General features: G+C 32.5%; 1 protein-coding gene across 1 annotated transcript in view; it reads left to right on the forward strand.

Annotated features, from left to right (window-relative positions):
• Nucleotides 1-27,861, forward strand: part of IL1RAPL1 (interleukin 1 receptor accessory protein like 1) — a 1,590,341-nt gene that overhangs the window by 787,543 nt on the left and 774,937 nt on the right. The window lies entirely within an intron of this gene.

Genomic DNA, 27,861 nt, shown 5'->3' on the forward strand with positions numbered 1-27,861 from the left:
TTGTTAGTTCTTTGAGGTTTGGAAAATGCTTTCCTTATGATAATCATGTGAATTAGATAGTATAAGTATCCTTAGCCTCATTTTATAGATAAGGAAATGAGACTCTGAAGGATAAGTGATTTTTTCAATATTTTTCAATAGTAGATAGAATTATAATAGCATAATATTAATAATAATTAGTAATAGAATTTTTCAAAAGTGGTACTTTGATTCCTTGTAGTTTGACTCCTATTCATAACTCTGATTAGCTTCTTCCCCACTTGCCCATTTTATTTTATTATTAAAATGATAGGAATTATGATCAGATATAATAAATAAGAAAAACAACTGATAAGGAGAAATAAGTAAGACAGTTTTACATATAGACTTTTTTGTCAAATGATGCCTTCTTTAATGAGGGGTGGGAAAGGAGAGAAAGAAGGAGTTAACTGGATATTTTAATATAACAAATAAATAAATATTTAAAATAAAAAAAACACTGATTGTATACTTAATTGGACATGGGATCAAATCTCAGCTCTACACTGGGAAAAGAGAAATTAGGTTCAATAATACCCTCTAAGAGTGTGTAGTCCAGGATAGCCTCCATGACATAATGGGACCTATAGAGGACAAAACTTAAATGGGAGCAAGTATATGATAGAACAAGTTCTGAGCTAAAAAGCTGGAGCACCTACATAAGTGGATACAATGCTGAGCCTGGAGTTAAGAAGATTCGAGCTCAAATCCAGCCTCAGACAACTACTAGCTATGTGATCTTAGTCTCCTCATCTGTCAAATGACCGGGAGAAGAAAACGGCAAATCATCTAGTAATTTTGCCTGGAAACCCCCAAAATGGGATCACAAAGACTCAAATTCTGTCTGAATTTACTGAACTGAACTATAAGAATAAACTAAAGTACTCCTTTGATTCTCTGTTGTGGAGGTGACTAGGGATTCTCAAAGAATCCCTTTACCAGTGACACAGAAGAGCTACTAATTTAGCCCCTAATGCCAAGTTAGTTAGAGTGAACCTATGATTCCTAGTTTCATGATCTAGCTTCCTCATAGAGGGTGGCCTCAGCATGTGCCAACCCCAGCATAAGAAAGGGCAGCTGCATGTACTTTGATCCCCATTTGAAAACCGTAATTGTAAACTCATCTCTCAGATGACACTAGTTTATCCCCTTTTGGAAACATGTACCTAGCAGGATTATCTTGTTCTTATTTCAAAAGGTTGTCTATAAAAGCATCAAGCAGTTTAAAATCATCCTCTGGACATATTCAGTGCTCTTTTGCCTCAAGTGCTACAATAAACTCCCTTAAATTTTCTCTTCTTGGATTTTCTTCATCATAGGGGGCAAAGCACAAAGATTTTCTTATAACACTACTATGTTACACAACAGGGAAGGTTTTCATTATAAGTCCAACCCACTGGACTGTGAACTCCTCTTTTAGAAAGTAAATTTCTTGAGAGCAGAGACTGTTTTTTGTTTCTTTGTTTGTTTTTGTTTGTTTTTACTTTTATGGTAATCCTAGTGCTTAGCATAATCACAGGGAACTCATCTGTACCTCCAGGCTCCTTGGACTTCCTTTAAGACTCATTTAAAATTTAAAATTTTGTAGAAATCTGTTTTAGTCCTCAAACTTAGCCACTTCCCTTTTCTTTGAGATTATTTCCATGTATGTGTGTGCATGCACATGTGTACATAAGCATATATGTATTTTTGGAATTGGATAGATAAATGCACAAATATCTGGTTTTTATATAGTTGTTTGAATGTTGTCTCCTCATTAGACTGTTAGCTCCTTGAAAGCAGGGATATTTTTCAAATCTTTTTTTTTCTTTCTTTTTTTGGTATTCTTAGAACTTTAGTACAGTGCCTGGTACATAATAGACACTTAAATTCTTATTGACTTACTGATCTGCTTACAATATCTAGATATGTTTGGTACTGGGTAAATAATTTATCCTCCCAGCCCCTCAGTTTCTGTATCAGGAGGCTATGCTAAATTATTTCAAAACTTTTTTTTTTCCAGTTCCTCCTTTGATTCTTCAAGTGGAAAATTTCATCTTGGAGAAATTATGAAATCTCCTTTTTTATCTTTTTCATCTCAGGCTCTTCTCCTCTATTCCAATTCTATAAGATCATTCTTAAGTTTCTTATTTTGAATTGTCTTCACTATGTGAATAAGAATTTTTCTACATGGAAGAAGGATCTATACTTAGGTATATAGAAAACTCTCTGTGTCTGTGTCTGTTTCTCTGTCTCTCTGTCTCTCTCTCTCTCTCTCAGTCTGTCTGTCTGTCTCTCTCTCTCTCTCTCTCAGTCTGTCTCTCTCTGTTTCTCAAATGTGTGTGTCATCAGCTACAGCTTGGCTGTAGTCCAGCAGTTTAATTAGCACTCGTTTGCCTAATCTCCTATAACAGATAATGTTATTACTGAATCTTGGGACTCTGAAATTCCCCTATCAGGAAAAGTAAGCTTTTTAATGAGAAATATAATTTAAAATACCTATGACTGGCAAAAAAGCATCTTATCCCCAATGCTACTTCCTAAAAATGCATTTCTTTAGGTAACCACATTGTTTCATCTAACTAGAAAGTATTAATTTTGTTGAAAGTCATTGCCTGAGTGATTCAATGTTAGGATAAAATGAAATAGGGAGATATAATATTAGGTTAAATTGAAGTTAAGACAACTAAGAAAGGTTAAATTGTCTTGAAGAGCCTCTATCTGACTCCTTTACTGATGTTAATATATTCCTTAATGAGGAAAAGATAAGGAATTGGCCTTTGGTTTTAGATGTAATGATAATGTTATTAGTTTTTAAGCTTACATTTAAAGTAGCAGAAGGAATATATTAGCAATAGAAAAGATGCCTGATATTTTCCTTCTGGTAAATAAAGTTTGTATTTTCAATCCCACCCATCTGTTCCAAAACATAAAAGTATCAGTATCATAGTTGAAAGTACTAATATGTAAAAATATTTCCCTCAAATAAAAACTCCTTATGAATAAGCCTGACTTCATTTTTATTTTTATATTTCCCAAACCTAGTAAAATATTTGACAAATGGAAGATATTAATAAATCCTTATTGATTGACAATTATGATTTTGTTAGAAACTATTCAGTTTTAGACATAGATATGGAAAGGAATATATTAGAGACAGCCCTAGTTAACTTTTAAAATTTCAGGAGAGACATTTCCACTATGGAAATCAGGGCGGAGGAGGCGGAAGAAATGACAATGACATTATTGTACTTTAAAGCTTGCAAAGTGCCTTATATCCATTTTCTCTCTCAAGCCTCACAATATCTCTAGCTAGGATATAAAGACCTTATGGTAAAGTAAGAACCTTTTGTCCATTGTCACAATAAATTTCATGCAGCTTTCTTTACATAAACAGGAGGATAACTATTTCAGTCAATGCCAAAAATTAAAAGGCATAGAAAGAAGATAGGTCTTTATTTCTTTAATTAAAACCTGTTTTACTGATTATATTGCTTGTTACACTTAGGGAAAAAAAACAAAAAAAAACACAAAAACTCTTAACTAGAGATAAATTTAGCTTCCTACCTATTTACTTAACATTTAATATAGGTAAGTGGAGGTGAGTGGTAGACACATAGGTGTGAGTCCCATAAGATGGTCAGTCATTAATAGGCTGTGGCCTGCAATATTGGTTGGAACATCCAATTTGACAAGATCAAGATTCATTTGATTTTTCTGCTCTTTTTGCCATCACCATCAATGATCTTCATGTTATATAAGGTTCAAGCCTTTTGGAAAAATAGTAGGTAAATAATTCCTCCACCTTAAAGGGGCTTTTGGGCTAAAATCAATTAATCAATGATATGTATTAATTAATGAATCATGCAATCAACAAGTATTTAATATGGAATAGCCACTCATGTAAGCCTTATATAAAATAACCCTTAGACTGATATAAGAATAGACAATACTGCCAAAGTAAATCAGCAGTGTGGGTGATTTTAGGATAAAAAAGTTGTTTATATGTAGAGACATATAATAGAAAAGTGCTATGATTATTTTTCCATACATTCATAAATATTTCCCCTAGTATATGAGGAATTTTAATAATGTCATGTGATGTGGGTTCATGAATTAGAAAGTTGGAAAGGAATTCAGAGGCTCTCATTCAACTCTTTCTTTAATTTGAGATGAATAAACTGAGGTACAAGGACCTTAGGCGATTTGTCCAAAGCTACGTATCTGACTTTAGACAAGTAAAGCACAAATTTAATTAAAAGAAATAAAAACATAACCTCTTAATATATCTTGGTTTATATACTTAAATCTTGGCATTATATTGGGGAAAAAAGTAATCTATGTGTAAATAAAGCTGTGTGAAATTTATCATGCTAGTGGACAAAAGGATATTAATTCACCAGAAGATACCATAGGATCATTTTATCCTATATCTTAAGGATTTACTTCAAAAACAAGATTCAAAAACAAGTCCTTTGACTCCAATCAAAATGTTTTTTTTTTTCCCATTTCAGTACACTGTAGGCTTTAAAGTTAAAAATGATAGAACTTAATCCTGACCTGTCAGGCCACTGTGATCCAGAATTCTGAGTTGAACAGGTGAATGTAGTAGGTAAAAATATTAATTTTATTACAGTATTTCAGAGTGACTTTAAAACAGAGGTCCCAAGGTAGTTATGTGAAGAATAGTTTCCAGTAATACATCTGGGATATAATTGGGTAATGTAATAAAGATCTGATTATGGATGAAGGTATGATTTCAGGAAGAGATTATTAAGGAGAGTTAAATGAAGGATAGAGACTGAATAGACAGCAGTCTTTACAAGATTGAATCTAAGTGATCACTGAGACCAGCATTCATTTAGAAATATTTTTTAGCCAGAATTAATGGGGAATCATACTTGGGCAAAGAGATAAAGGGTAAAGATAACAGAGGGTGGGGAATCTCTTTTGGAATAGGAAAAAATAACTTTACTTAAAGACTTGTCTTTAGAAGAATAAAACAATGGCATCGATCTAGGAGTGCAAGATGAGAAGAGAGAACATAAGTTCATTTGGCATAAGAAATAGTAAAGATTTTGAATTAGTCTTGAGCAAAGCATATCCCATATCAGATACTGACTTAATTTTTCTGAAAATTAATACCAAGGGCATTCTCTTTGATTAAGGTAAAGTTGAATTGAGCTGATTTTTAAAATTCTATTATGACCTAAAATTTAGATCCTTTAGCTCTAAATTAAAGGAGGTATGTGGATGACGTTCCAATGACATGTTGTCATAAAGATATTTATGAATATGAAAGAAAATTCATATACTTTAGCCGATTTGAAACATATATACAATTTTGCATGTACATGCAAGATATGCCAGATTCAGTTTTTTTAAATGTGGATCTTAAATTATGGAAGGATTATAAAATTATAGTTATTGGGAGAAAGAATTTTTAACTTTTCAATTGTCAAATTAGAGAAACTGAATCAGGGAAATTTAGTAAATGTTTAGATATATTAAAAGAACTTGTGAGTCAGGGTTGCACATGTATTAGATCAAGGAGACCCATGATGCTTGAGTTACAAAGAGTTTATAAAAGGAAAAGCCACAGAGGTTTGGGTAAGGCATGCAGGTTGATGATAAGCCATTTTGGAACAGTTAGCAGAACTGGACTTGGCCATTTGACCTGGATATTGTTTGCCAAGAGTTCAAAGGTTGTTAGAGCCAAGATTCAGGTTCAGAAGTTATCAGGTTGAGTTCTGGAAGATATGGAAAGCTCAGAAGTGCTCTAATCAGGATATTTTAATTAGGCTTTATCTGTAACCAATTCTTAGCAGAGCTATTAACTTATCAACAGAAACAATGGATCTCCAACCTTGAAATTTAGCAGGGATGTGCATATTCTACTCCATTGCAATTAAATCCTATAGTGATTTCTCTAATATATATATAAATATATATGTGCATATGTAAATATATATTCAATATCTAAAATCCACCAATCTACTATTTTTCCACAGGATACAAGGGATAGAGTAACCTAAGTTTTGGAAAGAGGTACTGATACAAGGGGAGAACACAGGGGAAAAGACAAAAATGAGGGAGGGAGGTATATTAAACATAAGGTCCACTAGCATTTTATGAGTGAACTAAAACTCTGAGAGACCTTGAAAGGGCAGCATATTGGGGAAACAAAAGTCAGCTCTACACAATTACTTTATTTGTCACATATTAGAAGGATATCACAAGTGCATATATGGTATGTTTATTGAGAAATAATATAGAACACTTGAATGAGAGGCAGTCATAAAAGACAAGCTAGGAGAATTTCTCCGGTTGCCTTGAAATAAAAATAATATTGTTGTTATGTACACAGAAAGTAACAGAATTTAAGCAGTTATAATGATGAGAAATAACAAAATGATGAGATGGATATTTTAATCTTAAAGATCATGTTTAAGATGAGAATGAAAAAAGAACCTCCTCACAATTGACTCCCTACCAGTGCTGACTGGTTTAGTCTCTATATTCTGCTCACACAGACAGAAGATACTACATAATAACTTGAAGGATAATGTTGTATGGAAAGAATGCATACTTGCGTTTCATAGCTTTAAAATAGTTTTCTTAAAATTAAATTCTAGCAATTATTAGAACTGAGAACATAATGCTCTTATAAGAATATTTTCTTAATCAAAATCTTGATCCTTTTATTGCAAAAGTAACATCATTAAACAGATCATTATTGTCAGTACATTTTACTTGAGAAATTAAATTAACCTTATGCTTTTTCAGTAACTCAGATACATTAAAACTATTGTGAGAAAGATTCTATTTTTTTGAACATTCACATAAACTCATTTTATTTCTCTTAAAACTGATCCCCTTACTAATTTCCCACTTTCCTCATTGGCACCATATATCTCTCAATTACTCAGTCTTGAAAATCTAGCCATCATTGACTTCTATGTCCCTTTCATATCTTTTATCCATTCAGTCTGTAAGTGCCATCCCTCACTGTTGTAGAATGCTTCTTCATTGCTAGTCTTTTCCTCTTCTTTCTTACTGCTAGAATCCTAGTCAGAGTCCTCATAACCTCACATAAAAACAACTACTAAAAAAGTGTCTCAAGTTTTATTTAGCTTTAATAAACCCTAAAGACAACTATGGAATAATCATAGAATCAGAGTTAGAAGGAAGCTCAGTGACCACTCAGTACAACCATACCCAGTAAAAAATTCCATTTCTAACAAATGCAATGAGATTTGTAGGCTTCCATTAGAGATCTTCACTGAAGAAAAACTCATCACTTCCTAAGCAGCTCCCTATATTTTTAGATTTTAATAATTAAGATGATTTTCCTAACATCAAAACTTCGTGGGTTTCCCCTCAGGGAAGGGAATAAACAAATCTATTTCCATTTTCACATGACAGCCTTAAAAATACTTGAAGATAGCTATCATCCTTTCTTTCTCAATGCTTCTCTTCTATAGGCTTCACTTCACAAGTTCCTTCAATCAATAATCATAACATTACCTCAAGAAACTTCATCAACTGGATTTCTCCCTTTTAAAAATTCTTAGCTTATGAATGTCTTTCTTAAAATGCATCACCCTGAGCTGATTACAATACCTCAGAGGTAGTTTATAGAAAGCATATCAGACTATTGACTTTGATTGAAATGAAAGTCCACTAAAATCCTCAGATCTTTCATTGTTTCCATCTTTCCCCCCCATGAAACTGTAGCCCAATAAAACAATTTTTCTATCATAGAGCTAGATAAATAGCAAGAGCTTACAAGAGTAACAATAATAAATAGCTACCATTTATCTAATACTTACTATGTGCTAGACATTGTATTAAGAGCTTTACAAAAAATATCTAATTAGATCCTTACAACCAACCAGGAATGTAGGTGTGATTATCATCCTAATTTTACATGTGAGAAAACTGAGGAAAATATAGATTAAATGACTTTCTCAGGATCACATAGCTATTAAGCACTGAGAATGAATTTGAACTCAGATCTTCTAAATCCAGGCCCAGGAATTGCAACAAATATACTGCATAACTTGGTAAACAAATGTGTATTTAATGAATAAATTGCAAGGAAAGTGCTGATCTTTATATATGGAAAGTTCCTCTGCAGGAGTTGCATTCATTAATGAAATCATATTATGGTTTGGGGGTATGGCCCCTTTACCTCAATCATCCCCCAGTTAGTTTTTTTTTTTCCTATCCATTCTTACTAAGAATCAATATAATCCAAGAAGAAATCCCTAATTCTTATTGGATGTCATAAAGCTCTTCTGCTTATGTATCCCTTCTTAGTGTATTTTAAACTTCTTTATTCCAGGAAATAATAAATTTTATTTTTCATTTTTTTTCCTTTCTAATTTCATGACCCTCCAAAATCTTAAGTACAAGATAAAATAACCCTATAAAGCCTGTTCCATTGCTATAATAAATAATTTTATTTATTTATCCTGAAATATTTCTTTAGTGCTACTAGAATTACAATGCTTTGGAGATCAGGATCAGAGAAGTCTGAAACTTCTGCCCAGATTCAGGCATAGCCAAGGAAAAGTATGAGGAACACACATGAATTGTGTGGTTTCAAGTGCAGTCAAGAAAGATTCAAATGGTTAAAAGAAGTGTCTATACAGACAGGTGATGGATTGATAGAGAGAGGTAGGCAGGGGTACTATAAAGAACATTGCAGGCTAGAAGTAGGCAAAGACATGAAGTGTGGAACTCTCTAAAATACCAACAATGTTTTCCCCCTCTTATATTAAACATACCCAAGATGGATAATAAAAAAAAGTAGAAGTGACAGCAGATGCTGCCACAAACTTTTTCTGAATTGCTGGTGGTTATTCTTTAATTCTTATGTAGGCATCCATAGGTGGTATGATAAATACAGTGTTAGAAATGGAGTTGGGAAGACCTGAGGTTGAATCCTGCCACAGACAATTACCTGACAATCTGACCTTGAACAAATCATTCCTCCACATTTTTCTCCAATTTATTCCTCTGTAAAATGAGAACAATACTAAAAAACAAAAACAAAACCCCCCAAAAAAACCCAAAACAACTATGTTCCAGGGTTGTTTTGAGGATAAAATGGGAAAAAAATGTAAATAGATTTCCAAAACTTAAAGTACTAAGTAAATGCCAGCATTATGGTGATGGTTGTTACTGATGAAGTTTGTTCCAGTATATCTTTTATCTATTAATTTTTTGAAAAAAAAATACTATCAACTCAAAACTATCACTAAACAGACTTTTCTGTTGTGTGACTTTGTGCTTACAAAGATATATGGATCACTGTCTAGATTCTCTAATAAAACATCTTTAATACACTGGCAAATTTTCAGAATAAAAAAGAATAAAAGAAAAAGAATATATAAGATTGTGTCAAATGGAATACCATTTAGATGTTAGCTAATTGTGACATTTGTTTTGCTTCCTTAAAATGAATTATAATTTTTTAAATGATTTGGTCCAATAGTGCTATATTAATGATTTCTAGCATTTATATATTTTTGAATGGTTTGCAAAACACTTTTGCAATATTATCTCGTGTTATTTTTAAAATTCTGAGAGGTAGATATTATTGTGCCAATTTACAGTTGAGGAAATTGAAACAGATAGTGTTTAGATGAAATGCCCAGGTTCACACTGCTAGTAAATGGTTTAAGAGCAAATTTGAAATTGTCTCCCAGACTCATGAATGTCCTAATCTAAAAAGTGATCCATTGCCATTATGTTTCATAAAACTTTGTATTACCATTTGGTTTTGTGGGTTGCTAGTGGACACCTAAAATGGACCAAATTATGAAGAAAGGAAAGGAGATATGGAATGTATCTAGTAGATGCTTAGTTTCTTTAGCTAAATCATTTATCCTATTATAATGATTAACATATATTCATATAAAACATGTATTTCAGTTGAGTGTATATATATATATATATACACATAGTTAAATATATGTAGACCTACATATTAATACCTCATTACTTACAAACATAATAAATACTTAATTTCTTTCAATACAAGAATGCATATGTTTGTGCATATTTTTATTGTTGCTGTTCAGTCATGTCAGTCATGTCCAGCTCTTTGTAACTGCATTTGGGGTTTTCTTGGCAAAGATACTGGTATGGTTAACCATTTCCTTCTCTAGTTGATTATACAGATGAGGAAACTAAGGCAAAGGGGTCACAGTTAAGTGACTTCCCTAGGTTCACACAGCCAGTAAGTGTTTGAAGCTAAATTTGAACTCATGTTTTTCCGACTCTAGACCTGACATTGTGTCATTTACTGTATAAATGTGTGTGTGTGTGTACACCTGAAAATATGTGTGTGTTCATTTTATTTCTTTTGCAATTTATCATGCTTTCTCAGGGGATTCGTTGGATTTATTTGTTCATTTATTTATTGCTGCCAAGCCTTCATGAGATATAATGTTTATTTTCTGTTAACATGTTTTAGTAACAGAGACAACTATATATATATATATATATATTTTTTTTTTACTAAAAAAATTAGTTCCTTGGAGAATTTCTTTTAGAAATTGCATGTTTAACTGGATGAGAAGAAGATGGAGATGTTAACAGAAAGACATATTAACCAGTGGGTCATTCAATTGTTTTCAAAGAACAGAAATTCCTTTGACAGGAATTGTGAAAGACTTTATTATAGAGAACATTTAAATTCAGTCCCTGAGCTAGGAACATTACAGAGATTTCTAGGGGTGTAACATTTGGAATGGTTCTTATTCGAGTGCCAATTTCCATTAATCCTGCTTTGGGATAGGAAGAACAAGTTGGGTGCAGAATATTTTATTGTAATGTTAAGTAAGTACTGACTACTATAAGTACATGATAGAAAACTAATATATTATTCATGACAGGAAAGAATTTCAAATGAATGTTTTGAATATGCTTTTTAAATGAGATTAGAAGTCAAGGAAAGAGAACAATTTTGATTTATATAGGAAAAACTTCAAGTAAGAAAGAAAATCAAATTAGACTTTATCTTGAGAAAAGTAAAGATTAATTTATGAAATTGTTCTGATACATTTCATTTTACATATTCCAATTTGGTTAAGTTTTGTTTGTTTTGCACAAAGCAACACTGCATTATCTACTCTAATTCAGTTGGTGGTCCATAATAGATATAGTTTGTTTATTTGTTTTTTAATTTTTTTGTGACTTTTTAAGAGTTATTATGGCAGATTTTTCTATGAGCTAATCATAATAAATCAGAGATTAAAAGGGGGAAAAAGGCACGAGAAAGTAATTAAGGTGTTAATGAAATCATTTTCCCTATTTAAAAGTACGTGTCAAATGTAGTTATACTCCCAACACACCCCATGAAAAGTGTTTTTATGCAATGTTAAACAGAAATAATATTCCTACATCTGTGTCCCTCTAGTTGTGATATATAAGTTCATTTCATCCTATGAGTCCAAATAAGTAGAGGTCAGCATAGCTTGGATTGATTTTTGTCTTTGGAATGCTTTTTCTCCCCTAAATGCAGCCCCTCTAATTACCATATTAATGCTGTCATTTAATGTCCTTTATGAAAATTAATTGATTCAAGGAATCAAAATGAAGCTTTAATTGGCATCATAGCTCCAAGGGCATCATTCTGATGCTTAGTGACATAAAACAGGTTTTCTATAGAGTCAAACACATAACTGATCTCAGCTTCAATTTGTAAAACTCAAGTTGTATTTTCATTGGTATTAGTTCTAGGTTGTAACTCCTCTGACCTTGATGTAGCAATTATGTAGTAGGCTTGTCATATAAATCTTCTCATTTAAACGTGATTTCCCTTGAATAGTACTTTAGATTAAATGTTTAATTTTTAAAAAAATTCTATTTCTATATTATGGAATTATAAATTCTTTTCAGGTTAATATGTATACAGTTCTTCAGGCAAAGTGAAATCATAGATATGCCATGACATTGTGATTTGAGAACTACCCTAGAAGTCAGGAAAATTTGGCATCAAATCCTCCCCTTGACAAAAATTGGGTGTGTCAAGTCACATTAGTAGGCAAGTCACACCTCTTCTAGGTGTTTTAAACAACTTTCTAAGATTAGAGAGTCATGTAAAAAAATTCTCCAACTCAGTACTTATTAGAAAAATGTAAATTAAAACATCAGAGATTCTACCTCATGCCTATCAGATCGAGAAAGATGACCAAAGAGGAAAATGATAAATGTTGGAAGGGTTGTTGGGAAAACAGTTGCATCACTGAACTTGTTGGTGGAACTATGAGTGGAAACAATCATTCAAGAACTCAATTAGGAATTATGCATAAAGTTTATTTAACAGTGCATGCTTTGGTCCAGCTATATCATTGCTAGGTCCATGCCCTGAAAATATTGAAAAAAAAGTAAAGAAAAGGTCTATATGTACAGATAGCATTTGGGAGAAAAACAGAAACTGGAAATGGAAGAGATGCCCCTCAGTTGCAGAATGGCCAGAGAAATTGTAGTTCATGAATGTGATGAAATACTATTGTGCTATAAAAAAATGGAGAAATAGATGATTTCATTTTTTTAACCCTTCCCCTTCATCTTAAAGTCAACCCTGTGTATTGGTTTAAAGACAGAAGACAAATAGGGCCTGGGCATTGGGGCTTAAGTGACTTGCCTAGGCTGGGAAGTGTCTGAAGCCAAGACTTTCGATCTCTAGGAATGGCTCTCAATCCATTGAGTCACCTAGATAACCCCAAAATAGATTATTTTAAATAGACATAGAAAGCCTTATATGAATTGATGCTTAGTGAAGTAATTTGAATCAGAAGAATAATGTTTTAAAATCAATATAAAATACAGTTTTAGTACTCATGAATTGATGAAGAATTAAATTATCAAAACTAGAAATATAATTTAAGGGAAAACAATAGGTATTAACAAATATGCATAGTTAAAACAAATTCCTTCCCTTACTGTATACACATATATACATGAACATATATAATATATATGCTAGATACATACACACACACACACACACATATATATATATATATTTCCATATACAGATTTGTGTATGTACATTTGTAAACAGTCAATGAAGGAATTTGTTTTGCCTGACTGTATTTGTTACAAAGAATTTGTGTTTTTTCTCTCTTGTATTTTTAATTGAGTGGCAGATGAATGGGGTTAAAAAATATTTCCATTAATCAAACAAATGAAATGGAGAGGTGGCTATGCTACAGATGTAGAATATTGTATGAACTCTCTGATAGGTTTACTATTTTCTTAGTTTTACCTTGTTTCAATAGACCTCTCCTGGAGTGGAAGTGATCTGCAATGTTTTCAATATAAAAACAAAACAAATCAACAAAACAATAAGAAAACGTAACTAAGTTTGCAGAGAGTAGGCTGCTTTGTCATGGTAGGAAGGGGGTTTCTTCACCTTTGAGTTCTTTATAAGAGTGGTATATCAAGTCCATCCCTACATTACATTAAAATATCTGTATATATCAATTTTATCTTTCCAAGCAGTCAAAATAACTTTAAAGTGTTTTCTTGCTCTCTGTCATGCACAATGTACAACCAGCCACTTTTTATCATCTCACCTCAAAATAGTTGGATGTTGGTACCACAAAAAATAAATGCATTTTTTTATAAATAAGCTTTCTTTTGGTCCTTTTGAAGATCAGTTTAGAATACGAACATGTAGAAATGTGTACACATTGAAATGCTTGGTTTTATCAGGTCATTAGATACTCAAAGCCTGTATATTCAAGTCAATTCAACAAACATGTATTAAGTTCATGTTACATGATAGGCATAATTTTAGATTTTGGGAATACAATTTTTCATAAAAGAGTCCCTGTAGTGTAAGAACTAAGATGAATATTGAACATATGTGGTGTTTGTTTATATTTCAAATTGATAAAAATCTCCATTTTCCTGTTGCTACTCTGTGTTTGAGCCTATATCATATAATCTTTAAAAATTATGAAAGATCATAATATGTTTAGTTTCTTTCCATAGATCAATGGCTTTAAAAATTTCTAAATGGTATTAAAATTCAAATTCTCATATGGTCCTATATTTCAAACTATAATCAAAAGAAAATCACTTCTAGAAAAGTCTATAGTGTAAATAATTGAGTCTAAGGCTTCTTATGAAGTATATTATCCAAAGAATCATATCAGTTACTTTGCTTGCCTCATTTCCCATTAAAAACCTCTTAAATGAATTAAATAATAATACACTGATTAATTAATAGAATACTGATTAATTATATAATGGGTCTATAATCCACATTTGTGTAATTGTATTACAATAAAAAAAACAAGATCAAACTGAAATAAAAGGAATATAACTTCTAACCTTTAAGATGCTGATAATAAAAAAATGGGATTTTTTGTTAAAAAGAAAAAAACAAAATAACCAAACAACAACAAAATTTGTACACATAAAAATGTTTTTTTAAAGTTTTCCATAATGTCACTGTTTTAAGGTTATAATATATACATTACATTAAAAATTAAGGGAAGAACAATAATATTGTGCCTTCTTCATCATAGATCCACAGTTGAATTTCAGTGGGAGGAACATAAATGGACATCATACATGGCAGATTTCTGTAACATCCCTTCCAGCTGGTCACCCACAGTGTATCTGAACATTTGCAGCTATAGGGAGCTATATTCCTCATGATACAGTTTAGACTTTTATTGGACATGTCTGAACTGATCCATCATTGCATGGATCTTAGTCAAACACTGCCCATGAGCAATAAGCTCTTTAAAGGCAGGGGCTATTTGTGCTTTTGGTTTATATCCCCAGTACTTAGCAGAGTACTTGAAACACAGGGAATACTTTATAATTACTTGCCAATTGGTTGATTGAAAGAGGACATGTCCAGGAGAACCCTAGATTAGACACAAAGTAAAAAAAGTAAAAAACAGTTCAAAATAAGAACCTTTTCTTCAGCATTTAAAATGAATGCTTCCTTACACAAAATTAAATTCACTGTTACCACATGTTGGATTTTTTTTTTGACTGTGATAATATCTCATTGATGGCTTATGAATTCTCCTTGCTAAGGAAATATACAGACTCAACTACATCATGAAACAAGAGTTTTCTGCAAAAAAAAATGTCCTTGAATTGAAATTAGAGGGACTGGCTGCAAATTCATCCTCTGACTCTTGCAATCTGTGACCCTTGACAAGCCATGCTTATTTGCTTTAAGGCATTTCCCAGAGGAGTCCATAATACACCACAAATAAGAGTAGCCACCATTTACATAGTCTTTTCTATTTGCCAGACAATGTGCCAAGTGCTCATTTGGTGCTCACAATAACAATATTATGTTCATGTTAGTATTATTCCCATTTTAAAAACAAGGAAACTAGAATTAAATTAAGGTTAAGTGACTCTCCCAGGGTCACACAGCTAATAAGAATCTGAGGCTGGATTTGAATTAGAAATCAAATCCTGATACTGATTCATACTAGCCAAGTGATACTGATTTAGTCAATTAGACTCTCTATGCTACATAGAAGGTACATACATAGCTCAATTGGTAGAGGGAGTTTTCTCATCAAGGTAAACCTTAGACCAATGAAATCACAAGTCAAGATGCACTTGGTATACTTCTGTACAAGATCAGATGTGACCTTTAGTACATGTACATATATCAATCTATATAGACACAATAATGTGTGTATATATGTGTATACATTTTATTGTAAATTCATTATATATAAATGCGTGTATACATGCAGCATGTGTATATAAACACAAATGCTAAAGGCCAACTACAGTAATGTTTGCACCACATAGTAAGGAAAAACACATCAATAAATTATCCTCTAATTTATACTTCATATACTCGATATTTCATTGATTTTCTTAATAAGCCACATGCAGAAATTCTGAATTGTCTTAATTTTTTCCTTTGTGTCTTAGAGCTAAGCTCAAACCAATAAAATTTATGGAAATAATTTTGACAAAAGTAGAAACCGTGATGTAAATAAACTAATATCATTGAACATTATGGTCCAGTGGGAAAAGTACAGAGTTGAAAGTGAAAAAATTGTGATTCTTTTTCTGCTTATACCACTGAAAAGTTCTACATTCATCATCATGTCACCTTTTCTTTCCATGTTCCAGTTTTCTCATGTATATTAGAATATTTTACTAAGCCACTTTCAAGTTACAAAGCTCAAACATTCTAGAAATCAGTTGGAATTAAAGTATTTATAGAAATAAAATTAATAAAATTTGTCACTCTACTTTGCTGTTGTAGACCATTGCCTGGTTTTGTGCTAATAACAGCAAAGGAAAATTGGCAATTTTTCTAATTTCTTTATAACTATATTCTCTAACATAATTATTTCATCATCAGCTGTGGTGAGATACCACTTTGATGTTTCCTCTTTGTAAAGAACGATATTGAGTATGAAGCTGTGTATTAACCATATTATATCAGGGATATATCTATTCAGTTATCAGGTCTTACCAGGGATAGTCCTTACCTTCCTATAGGAGTTCCCATTTTAATAGAGTTTGTCAGATATGAGGAATGAAACTATAGAAAACAATGCAAAAAAAAAAGGATGCTCATTTAAAAAATCTAGAGGGTATTAATAAGTGAAATGAAAATATCAGTGCTGTTTAGTTCTTTCCAAATGAATAAACACACTTAAGTTTTCTCAAACCCACTATTTTTACTGGCACATTTCATGCAGGTTCATATTATAATCTAGTGAAGTTACAATCATTATAGTTCAGATTCCAGTGGAAAAAATACTTGGTGTCTCTAACAATGCTGAAGATGACACTATCAAGTGTTATTGTTTTTAAATGACATTGTTTTGCTGGTGTATACTAATTCCTTCTGATGTTTCAACTGAAAGAAGCACCATATGTGAATAGGGCTTGTTTGTTTATTTTATCCTTGCAAAAGAAGCTGTGCATTTAAAACTGAAAAAAGGATATTATCTTCTGTTTTAAAATATGCACAGATATTTAAAAAGGAGAAACATTATTTTTGAAACACTGAAAGAGAATTTTCCTTTTTCTCTCCTCTACCCTCTCCACCTTCCCTCCAACTGGTTATTGCCAACAAAAGAGTAAGCACTGTGTTGGAACTCAGTTATTTTGATAGTCTTCTTTGCAGTGCTAGTCTCACCTAGAGCCCTGCCTAAATTAGTAAGATATAACAAGAATTTGAATTTCCACAATCTTATAGGGAACTTTGAAAAGTCTATTATCTCACAGGACCCAGAAATTGAATTGAGGCTTTGTTACTAAGCCAGGTTGTGGCAACAGACCCAGGAGTCAGTAGCTCAATTTTCTACTTCTCTGCATCAGATTTTCTCTTGAAAATGATGCATGCAATACTGAAGAATGGCAGGGAGGAGCCTCTCTGAAATGTTAAATATTTGGTTCAATGGGTCCTATCAGCAGGTAAGGCCTGCAGGGAGCTTGTTTATCCAGCAGAACGATCTCATTATGAGGACAGTGATGTAGTGTACTTTACTTCATACCCTGAAGCCATTCAAGGAAACTATGGAGTGAGTGATATTCATCCTGGGCCCTGTATTGTGCCATTATAGGTAGCAATAACTGGCAGCATATTAAAATAGAGATCAGGGACTATAGCTACTCAGTTGAATGAAGTTTTGAAATTCCAAGGCTGTTGAATTATTCAAGTATTTTCCAATTTATAGAATAAAAAGAATATTTGATCGACTGTTTCACAGTGTGGTAATAGAAGTATAGACAGAGATGGCCCAGACTTCATAAATTTCTCAGTACGTATTTATTTGTCATAATTGTGCAGTGTCAGAACATGTGTCCATACTGACCAGTGGGGACAATGCTGTCAAGTAAACCTGCCTTTGAAAAATAGGAGGCAGCAGAATAGGGAATAAAAAGGAAAAAAAATCAAAATGACAGCCAAATATATTGATTTTTGCTAACTTTAAGAATTTTAGAAAATGTGGTTTGGAGGGAAAAAAATTATGTTGGATACTCATGCACAAACTGCTACTCTGTACCCCACTAAATAAAAATGTTTAATTTTGAGTCTCTTTTGTAATAAATAAAGACTAAAATGAATGTTAAATTTAGGGAAAGGGCTCTTCTAGTTCTATTTTATAATCCTAGGAGTGAAATCCTGGACCTGCAGTCAGGATGAACTGAGTTTGTATCCTACCTCATGCATTTACTAGTTGTATAATCTCTTTAAATCATCTGACCTTTCTTTTTTTTTGTATCCTAATCTCAAAAATATAATAAATAATAAATATAATAAACATAATAAAGACTCTTACCTCATGAAATTTCATGAGGACTAAACTTTGCCAGCTATAAAGTAGTGCATAAATATTAGTTCTTATTATCATTATTCTTATTAAAAATAGAAACAACTGTTGATTTACTTATTCATCTGAAAAGCATTTACTAACTACCCAGTGCTAGATAATGGGAAAGAACTAAAAATTAGTTGGCAATCCCTGAAACTATGGATGTTACATTCCACAATACATGACAAATCCATATAACCAAAGAATAACATTTAATGCAATGTGTAAGTAGATATTTTTCCTCATGAGAATTTTGTGTGGTCTTGAGGAGGGAGATCATTAGAGTGGGGGAGGGAAGTATAGGGAGTGAAATCTGAGAAATACCACTTCACATCTCAGTTCATGCATTTTATGACATTTGTAACCCCTGGGAAATGATACAGGATAGAAATATGGATGTTTTCCAAAAATAAATAAAAAGTTCATATAAGTTCATGTATGATTAGAATACTTAGTCATTCTAGTTTAAGACTGGATAAGAAAGGATCATGTCCTTGACCTTCAAAGTGAGCATCAAAGATTGGAGATGAATACCAATATTAGCAATTAATCATTTAAAATGGGAAATGAACTCTGTCTTCAATAACTCATTGCAGACTAGCATATAATTTCCCCCAATTTACCAGCCTACCAGGTATATCAATTTATCTAAGAAATTGTCCTACTTGGAAAATAAATGGAATCTATATTCTTTTCTATTTTCTCAGTATAAAATACTACTTAGCATGTATAGGGAGTTAATTTACAAACCGTGTGAGAACATTTCAACAAATTCCTAGGGGGTGTTATGTCATTACAGCAATGTTGTACACTAGAGCCTTTCATGTTTTACACCTTTAAACACAAAGGAATGAATGCAGAGAATTATCTGGAATTTTTCTTGGCATTGCCAGTGTCACATTATATTTATTTTGAGGAATTTCTTGCCAATGTTGAAATTGAGAACTTGTGATTTTGGCTAACAGATTTTCTTTAGAACATTTCCTGGATATAAACAAATGTGTCCATAGATTTATGTTCTCATCAGTGTGGGTCCTATATACTTGATGCAACTAACAACTCATCCAGGCACTAGGTGACACACTAGATAGTGTGCTGGGACTAGAGTTAGGAAGATCTGGGTTCAAATCTAAATTCAAACTTTTAACAGCTGCATGACCTTGGACAAGTCACTCAACAAACTCATTTTCCCCAACTTTAAAATGGGTTTAATTGTAGCACCTTATTTATATGGTTGTTCAGAGATTCAAATCAGATAATATTCATAAAGCACTTATCACCATGCTTGGCCCATAATAGGAGCTAAATATGTTCTTCCTTCCTTCCTTCGTTCCTTCGTTCCTTCGTTCCTTCGTTCCTTTGTTCCTTCCTTCCTTCCTTCCTTCCTTCCTTCCTTCCTTCGTTCCTTCCTTCCTTCCTTCCTTCCTTCTTTTCTTTTCCTTTGCTATTTTTGTCTTATTTCTTTCCACAGATCCTTCACATAGCAGCTGTTTGATGTGTTGCAAATCATATATCTTTCACTGCTTCTTGGTTACCAGTATATCATTGACTGTGCAAAACAGATACCTTGCTTGTGCCTTGAGGCATATCAACTTATATAAAGTATTGATATATCATATATAGAGAATTGACATATATTGGTATATGCCCTTTATCAGAGGTACTTAACCTAGGATCCATAAACTTCTTAAGCAATAAGGCTAGTTTTTAATATTTTGTTAAAAACCAAAAATAGTGTTCAGTGGTCTGCTGATTTATCTGTTCTATAACCACATTAAAACAGGAAATTAGGTTAGTCTGGTAGAACTTGTTTCCTACGTTGGCTCTTAATATTCACTGCTTCATATTTTTCAGGCACACTTACATCACTTTTATAATTCATTCAAGAGTAAAGTAGTAGTAGTCTCTCGGTAACCAAGGATGACGATTGTCTTTGTGCGTTTTCATCTATGGTGTATAGATGAGTGTGCACAAAGACACTTGTGCGTGAAGGAGATTTAAGTGGAAAAGTCGTTGCACAGAGACAGTCCCACTCTCTCGGCGTTGGAAGCCTGGGTCCAGTGGCACAAAAGATCGTTACACCTGAAGACTTCTTCAAGAGTAAAAATGAACTGGGAAACTAATAAATACAACAATTTTAACTCTGTAAATGGAAAGAATAATAAAATGAAACTGAGAAGTGACTCACTATAATACTCAAAAAAAAATACTGCATAGAAGAATTAAGAAAAGATACCTGAAGAAGTGGTTGATAAAGTTATATATACCAACTTTCAGAGGCACTAAATTTTTGGATGATTTTTTTAATTGGACTTTCTCTTTTTAATCTTTGTTACAATCAAAACTAGGAAGTATCTCTAAAAATGAATGTTATGTAAAATAAATATGTAAAATAAAAGAAAATAAATAGATTCTAGTATTTTATCATGAATTAAGGTAAAATTTACCCACCAGTTCCTCTGTTTGCAACACATCTCTCCACACCCTACTCAATCCCTCATTCAGCTGCCAAAATCATCTTTATAAAGAGAAGCTCTGACCCTGTCACCACTCTACTCGACAAATTCCAGTGACTTCTTATCATCTCCAGGATTAAATACAAAATATTCTTACATTAAAGGTCTTTCATAATTTTTTACATTTTGCTTTTGCATTATTCTTACTTTCAATGGACATTTTTCCTCCATTCCTCTGAGCACTCTTTGATCCTTGCTTTTCCTTGACTAAAACATTCTGTTTCTCAGATTGGGATATTTTCATTGCCTATTCCCTGTTTCTGAAATGTGCTCCCTCCTTATCTATATTACCTGGTTTCCTTGGCTTCTTTAAATTCATCTAAACTTTAACCTTCTACTAGTAGCTTTTGCCAATAGTGTCTTCCCTCAGTTGTTTTTATTTATTTTTTTTCTATTTACCTTGCATATTTTTTTTCATATATACATGCCTATTTCCTCCCCATTTGATTATGAAGTCTTCAAGGAATGGGAATAATTTTTGCATTTCTTTGTATCCTCAGAGCTTATTCAGTGCCTGGCACATAGTAGTTATTCAACAAATGCTTATTGTTTAAACCACATAGTGTTTGGGAATTCATCTTCTTCCCCTTTTTGATAATTAGAACAATATTGATCCAAAGAGTTGTTCAGTTTTCTGTTATTCCTTATCTTCATCATAAAGACCAGAATCAATTCAAGTCAGATTGTAATGGACTTTTCTTTGTAATGCAATTATACCTTTCACCTCTTCCCCTAGAATATCTTGGCTCTGTACTTTTTTTTTCCAATTCTTTTTTTTTTTAACTCTTACCTTCTGTCCTAGAGTCAATACTGATTGCCTGTTTCAAAGCATAAGAGCAGAAAGGGCTAGGCAATTAGGGTTAAGTGACTTGCCCAGGGTCACTTAACTAGGAAGTATCTTAGGCCAGGAGCTAAGACCTCTCATCTCAGAATCTGAGCCACCTAGCTGCCTCAGCTCTCTCCCTTCCATGAGATAGAACTGTCTCCTATAGCCATTGACTAGGCTTCTTGGGTTCCTTTCCCTCATTTTGATGCCTTTATGTCCATAGCAAAATACTGTACTTCAGTTTATATTTTTGTTTTTTTAATTCTTACTATCTGTAGTAATCTTTACATTTCTTGTCTTTTGACCAATATCTGAGAGTGACAGTCACACAGGGACTAGTAGACACTGGACAACTCCAAACATCTGTTTCAATTATCTGCTCCACCCACATTGCTAATTTCAGTATATCTCCTCCAGACAAATACTTTACTACAGAATACATTCACTATTAAAAAGGAAATTCCTTAAGTAGACATTATACATTAACAGAATGTGTTCCATGCCACACACTCTGCCTATGGGATATAGGGCTTGCATGACAATTTAAATTCATTCTCTTCTTTTATGAACTTATTAGGCAAAAGCACATCTGTGTGCCCTTGGAAATTTTCCTGTGAAAATCAGTTATTCAATGTCAACAAGCATTTATTAAACACATGTGATGAGAAAAGAAAGGCAAAAAACACAAGTCATTGTCATCAAATATTCACATTCTCATGAGAGAAACAATATTCAAACAACTCTGCCCAATCAGGATATGTACAGTATAAATTGCAGGTAATTTCAGAGGGACACAGTGCAAGTAGAACCAGTAAAGGACCCTTTTAGTAGCTGGGATTTGAGCAGAAGGAAGCCAGGGAAGGCTGGTGGCAGAGGTGAGGAGAGTGATTATTTCAGGGATGGAGGGCAACCAATGGAAAGCAATGGATTTCAGAAGATGGAATGTCAGAACAATTTTAAGAGTCCTGCTAGATTGTAGCATGTAGAAAGAAGTAATATACATTATATCTGGAAAGAGAAGATAGGGTTAGATTTTGAAAATTTTCAGTCATCAAATTCAAGATTTTATACGTGATTCTGGAAGAAGTAAAGAACAGCCAGACTTTAATTACCAAGGGAAGTAACGTGGTTATATTTACATTTTCAGAAGATCACTTTAGTACCTAGGTGGAAGGTCTGAAATGGAGAGAGACTGAAGCAAAGAGACCAACCAGAAGGCTATTATAATATTCTAATAATGGAGTGATGGGTACTTTTGGCACATTCATGGATTTGAAAATCATGAAGGACGTATCTATAGTAAGATGTTGTAGAACTAGAAATGGAAAGACCTGATAATTGAATAGATATATGTGGGGAGGGGGAGTATTAGTAAGGAGCATAATAATCTATTTATGCATATGTACTACTATTAAGAAAAATTCATTTTTGTCATAGAAACTTATAGATTTATTTACATCTTTAATTTACATGTATAAAATATGTGATAATATATACATATTTATGTATGTAATTATGCAAATATGTACATATGCATATTAATATATTCAAGCATAGTATCAAACATAATTATTTAATTTTCTAAGTAAGCCGATCTGTCTATATTAAATACTTTAGTGCCTGTTAGTAAATAATTTTGACATCCGTAAGTATATTTCAATATTTCACTTTCAAGTTTATCCCAGTTGTGATCTAAGGTGACTCATGATACTAAAACCTTTGTTGTGGGCTTGATATCTTTTATGACAATCATGAAGTTAAAATTTAAGTGTCACTTTATAGTATAAAATATCACTTTCCACCAACAACATAAATAATATTTTGTTATTCAGTCATTTTAGTCATGTCTGCCTCTTTGTGACTTCATTTGGAGTTTTCTTGGCAAAGATACTTGAGTGGTGTTTCATTTTACTTCCCCAGATCATTTTATAGATGAAGAAACCGGAGGCAAACAGGGTTAAGTGACTTGTCCTCAGAGCTAGTCAATGTCTGAAATTAGATGCGGTTATCTTCCTGACTCCATAACCCACCCTCTAACTGTTGTGGGAGAGTTTTGAGGTAAAAACCCCAGGTTTGGGACAGGTTACCCTTTGCAAGAATGCAAGACCCCAAAACTTAGCTTAAAAATAAAGAGAGAAATTTATTAATTTGGAAGTCATGACCCTGACATGGGCCATGTGATTATGCCCTAAACCTCAAAGTCAAAAGGGGATGAAGTGTCCCCTTTAGAGGATAATAATGTCTGGGATATAAAGTAGATGTTTATCAGGAACGAGCTGAAAGGTGCCTATCTGTGCTCATCAAGAATGGAGAGAGAGGCCAGTGGGGCTCAAAGTCACCTTCCCTAGCACTGCAGGAATGCAAGGAAAAACAAGGCTTTTATGTACTTTCTGACTGGGCACAATCTGGGGTATTGGAGTGTCTAGGGGAAGCCTGTACTCCTATATCATAACCACTGTCCCATCTTCCTGCAGAAAATAATAATGTAGAGTAATATATAATGTCAGTAAGTATTATCGTCATCAACAGAAGAAGAAATTGAGGCAACATCTCTTATGCAAGGTCATACAATCAGTAAAGTTTAGCACAGGGACACAAATCTATTGTCCATCTTCTGACTTGAAATTTTGTCTTTTTTCCCATTTTATCTTTCTTTCTCTCACTAAGAAAGCAATTTCCCCTTCCTTAAATGCAATCAGCTCCCAGATTGACCATTTTGTTCTTTACTACAGATATTACTTGGTTTGGGATTTTTAGCTGTAATACATAAAGATCCTTTAGAGTTCTAGATTTTGCTTAAGACAAGCATAGCCTCCTATATGTTACAAAGAGGAAAAGAAATTAAAAAAAAAAATAAACCCTATACATGTAGCCCTGTAAACCACTGTTGATATCATCAGCCTTTGTAGAAAGAAAAGTTTAATGACATTCAATAAGCCTTTTCTTAGGATATAACTCTAAATTGGGAAGTGGATTAAATGGGATAACTGTTGTTTGTTTTGTTCTTTATCTGGTGGGTATTTAATCTAGCCATCTAACATTTTTATCACAGGTACAAAAGCCCTGAGGCTAGTAGTATATTTTTTGGCCTATTCATGTCCGTATTCTTTTTTTGAGGCAAAATTACAAGATTTTAAAGTATATATAAATAAGCTCTCTAAAAACCATGTGAAAAACATTCATCTTGGTTTGTATGAATTGTCACTCCAACAAGCATTTATAGAATAGTATCTATATGCTTTCTTGAGTATGCAAATTAAGTTGTTCAGAAAAGTCAAACTGTTTTGAAATATAAAAAATAAAAATGAATTTACCTTTTTATGGAAGTTAAAGTCTGTGCTGTTAAAATTACTTAGGTAGAGTACTTCTAGTGGATGATTGGATAACAAAAAGGAAATTCCTAACAACAACCTGTAAAATGTCTCCATACATATAACTGTGTGTCTGAGAAAAAACTCTAAAATTTAGAATACTGACTTTTTTTACATTAAGAGTGAATAAGTATTGTGGAAAGAATGCCAGCTTTGATTTCCTATCTATGGGAGTTTAGGTGCCGGTTAATTTCTGAGTTTTCTTATTGGTAAATTAACGTGAATCAGCTGATTTAGAATCAATCAAATCAAAGGGACCTCAAGTGTCATGTGAGATGACTAGTGAGAGGACTTCTAATGTTTGTTTCAATTCTTCTGGTGTGAGTCACTTAGGATAGAATAGGGAAAGGGACCAGATCTGTGTTTTCATTGCTTTGGAGATTTCCTAGATGAAGAAACTCCCTCTACCAATACAGGTTAATACCTTCTCATTTTAGAAAGTTGCCTAGGGAACTAAGAGTTTAAATGACTTATTGAGGGCCACACAACCAGTATGAATCTGAGATGGGACTGGTTTTCCTAGCATTGAGGTCAGTTCTTTGTTATATAGTGCTTCAAAAAAAAATTGAGTCCAATTCAATAACCATTTCTTAAACTTTAACTTTGTGCTAGGCACTAATTAGGAGTAAGACTAATAAGAGGAAAAAAGCTAGGACAATTAAAATAATCCAACAATAATCTTTATTTTCATCTATTTATATGTAATACAACACTTCTGCTTCCATACAATTGGTCTTGAGAAATTCACATTCACTGGAATATCAACAAATAGTAACAAAAGTTACAAAGGTTTTTACAGTTTCACTGAACCTCAAGATAGTCCTGAGAGGGGCAATACACTAAAAGTTTGATTTACTCCATTTTATATTAGAGGAAACTGAGGCAATAAGAAGTTCAACGATTTGCTCAGGACTCAGATAAAAAGTGGCCAGAGGCAGTACTTGATCCAAGATTCTTTGGTGTTTTCTGATAAAACTGTGTAGGTAGGATTTTAGTGTTAAGTGTACCATATTTTGATTCTTTGAAAAATTAGCAACTAGTGCCTCAAATCTCTCATTAGCAATTTGTTTGATTAACTAGAAACTCTAGACTCTCATCATGTTAAGTAACATAGTTTGCTATGTATGCTGTTCTGAGTCTCTTTACTAGGGGGAGAAAATGGAGATGGTTTCAGAATACACAATAGGCACATTAGACTTGTGTCTGGGGGATTCTCAATTTAGCACAGCCTAAGGGCCCCTCAAGTTAGCATAGGCAAAGAGGTGAGCCAGCTGGGAAAAATACTGTTGCCTGCAATAGGGCTGAAACAAAGAAAAGGAAAAGAGTAATAAAGAAAAACATTATTGCAGTCAAGTGAACTGTCTACTTTTAGAAATGTAATCATGTAAGAATAGAATTCTCCACTCTATTATTCATACATTTCATTTTAATGCACACATATTAACATATATAGGACTATCAATAGTCCCATTTAATTCAGAATATTCACCAATTCCATAGGATTTCAATGTTAATTCACATGGATATACACAGGAGTGGAAGTATAACTATAAGTATTTTCCCATGAATTCCATACATCAATAAATTCTACATATTAATAAAGGCTGGCATGAGCAGAAGATTCTCAGATTGACTTACAAATTAATATTATTCACCAATTGTTTGCATCAATTATCAATTGATAAAATGAGATAGATACAGGGAATTAGATTAAAAATTGCCAACAACTTAATGTTAGTATAATTATTTGATAATAATTGCTTGATAATAATTCAAAGAAAAGGTTACCAGTCATTTTTCATAAGAGATTCCATTTTATTTAGAAATATGCTTTTAAGAATGCTGGTTTCCAAGCCAACAAATTTGATATACTAGAGTGAGTAAAATTTGAGAATTTAAAGGTTAGGTAATTGATTAGGATGTAGCTTATGAATATTGCTTACTTTTTGTTTATGGTCCCTTAGCCCCACAATCAGTTCCATAAAAATGTATAAGAAGATTGTGCATCTTTTCTGAACTTTTGTTGTAAGGAGTATGGAAATTGCATTATTTGTTTAGTGCAAATAAAATATGTTGTCAAGTGTGTAAACATTTAAGTACACAAAACTTGATATATGTATATAACAAAATAAGTATATCTTGATGAGATATATATGTTAATCATGTGTAATTAATGTATAATAAAAGATATTTATGAATTACTCATCTTAGAATGCCTACAAACATGTTTAAGATGTAGAATCCTTGTATCTTCACAAAATTAAATAAGCAAATATATTTTATTAATATGTGTGATATGATAGTTTATGTACAACCTATGTCATTGGCTGCTTCCTGGGGAGGAGAGGCAGATGGATGGGAAAGAGAGAAGTTTTTTGTTACAGTTTATTAGTTTCTTTTTGAATAGAAAGTTTTGACAAGAAGTAGTGTTAATGATAATATCAAAAAAGAAAGAATAGAACATTGATGAATCATTTAAAATGATAAATAAAAGAACAAAAGAAAATGCAAAATAGGACTCAGAAAAACAAATCAGTGTGGAGCCTACCATGCAAAATATTATATATATATATATATATATATGTTTTAAAAGATGTATGAAATGAAGATTCACAATTTTATATGTGATCTCCTTTACTGCTATTTGAATATGAAAATATTTGTTAATGATTATTAAGCTTATAGAATTAAAAGAGCAAATTAAAAAATTAAAAAATATAGAGAAAGAATAAAGTAAAAAAGAAAATAATATCATCATATTTGGATGATTTTTTAAATTACTTTATAGTACCTAATGTAAA

The sequence above is a fragment of the Monodelphis domestica genome, chromosome 4, assembly GCF_027887165.1.
Source record: "Monodelphis domestica isolate mMonDom1 chromosome 4, mMonDom1.pri, whole genome shotgun sequence".
Classification (NCBI taxonomy): Eukaryota; Metazoa; Chordata; class Mammalia; order Didelphimorphia; family Didelphidae; genus Monodelphis; species Monodelphis domestica.